Here is a 2,452-nt window from a genome sequence, read left to right on the forward strand (position 1 = left end):
CTCTATGTATTATTTGTTTTATCTACCCTAGGACTGATATTGTTCATGTTTTATCCCTAGCATAGGTAATTTACAGCATGTATATGAAATTGTTTTACCTTAGGGAGAAGAGAACAGGTAATATACAACATAATGTGTCTATATTACATCCCTGGCAACGCCTAGAAACCAGCTAGAACATGTATTTCAGTCAATCTTTATTATATCCTGGGCTATGCCGGGAAACCAGCTAATCTCTTTTTAGTGACTTGACCACCAAAATACCTCCCTAAGTGTGTCCTTTCTTTTGAACTTATTAGATATAGGTATCTAGAAATGTGTGTGAAATTTTGTTGAATGCATTGTTCACTATGATTTTCTTATTGTTCTACACAATATCAACTGTAGCGAAATAACACAGTAAACTTAGTGTAGTGTTAGAATAAAGAGCAAAGGAAAAAATTAGAATCATATTTTGTAATTGCAAATCTAAATTTGCTAGCATGTACCAGTATTGGCCAGGTTGTGGAAATTTGGAACTTATAACATATGTAGTGGCCTTTTCCTAGATACCTATTGCTAAAAATTATACTTTCATTTTGTTAGAAAAATCTCTCTTCAGATGCCCTGCATCATTCAAAATAAAAACAAATATTTTTATAATTGTTTCAGTATATTGCTACACAATGTGAAAGTTTTTAACGTTTGTAAAAAAAATCATGAATGTGCTTATATTGCAAAAAAGAAAATATCAGTGCACAGTATTGAAAGTGTTTGAGATTCAAAAGTCTGTAACATTTCTACTAACTTCATAAGATGTCATGTGAGAAACTGAATTGAATATCAAGACATTATCTGAAGCGTTTTTATTTTGGTGTAACATATGTGTTTACAGTGAACCTTAACTTTTAATAAACAGATTGGTATGCAATGACATAGGCTAAGAATCTTTAAAATATATATAAATTGGAAAAATGTGTGAACAAATGAAAAAAAAATGATCCGCTCCACTTGATGACATCAAGCACAGTAATATTTTAGTGAAGAAAATATGAAATTGATGTTCAGTGATTAGTTTGGATGAATGAGAAAATGTAATTGTTTGATGCATAAAAATAACTCAGTTGCTGTATTTGATATTAAGCAGCAAAATATAGTGATTTGAATATTTGGGAAAACATCAAACCAGATTATGTAAAAAGAAAAAAAAAAAGATGAAATTAGAAAATATATATTTTATGTTTATGAGTTCTGCCAATCAAAATTTTGTGGCAGAAATTGGGTGATTACCATGCAATTTTATTTTGGTAAAATTCTTAAATTATTAGAATGTTTATTATAATTTCTAATTAGTGACTTGTTATAATCAAAATCCGCCCTAAAGAGTGTCCTTTCTTTTATTAGGTATCAGAGTAGGTATCAAGATTTCTACTTCTATACAAATGTGATATTTCAGATCTGTACATAAAAAATTTGTTGAATATATAGGTTGAGAATTGTTCTGTGTCGCTCTCTCTCACACACACACGCATTCTCACTTTTATAGATATAATAGATAGATTACTCTAGATATATTTCCATATGTCTGAATACCCTATATACAAATTTTCAAATCTGTAGATAAAAAAATTTGTTGAGTATATAGGTTGAAAACTGTTCTCTCTCTCTCTCTCTCTCACACACACATTCTCAATTTTAGAGATATAATAGATAGATTATGCTAGATATATTTCCATATGTCTGAATACCCTATATACAAATTTTCTAATCTGTAGATCAAATATTTGTTGAATATATAGGTTGAAAATTGTTCTTACTCTCTCTCTCTCTCTCTCTCTGGCTACCTCACACACACATTCTAACTTTTATAGATATAATAGATAGATTATGCTAGATATATTTCCATATGTGTGAATACCCTATATACAAATTTTCTAATTTGTAGATAAAAAATTTGTAGAGTGCATAGGTTGAGAATTGTTCTCTCTATCTCTCACACACACACATTCTAACTTTTAAAGATATAATAGATTATGCTAGATATATTTCGATATTTCTGAATACCCTATATACAAAAATTTGTTGAATGTATAGGTTGAGAACTGTTCTCTCTCTCTCTCTCTCTCTCTCGCTCACACACACACACATTCTCACTTTTATAGATATAATAGAAAGATTATCCTAGATATATTTCTATTTGTATGAATACTCTATATACAAATTTTAAAATCTGTAGATAAAGAATTTGTTGAGTATATGGGTTGAGAATTGTTCTCTCTCTCTCTCTCTCTCTCTCTCACACACACACACACACATTCTCACTTTTATAGATATAATAGATTATGCTAGATATATTTCCATATGTCTGAATACCCTATATACAAATTTTCAAATCTGTAGATAAAAAATTTGTTGAGTATATAGGTTGAGAATTGTTCTCTCTCTCTCTATCACACACATTCTCACTTTTATA

Source organism: Euprymna scolopes, chromosome 4 (genome assembly GCF_053919585.1).
Source record: "Euprymna scolopes isolate OS-2025 chromosome 4, ASM5391958v1, whole genome shotgun sequence".
Lineage (NCBI taxonomy): Eukaryota > Metazoa > Mollusca > Cephalopoda > Sepiida > Sepiolidae > Euprymna > Euprymna scolopes.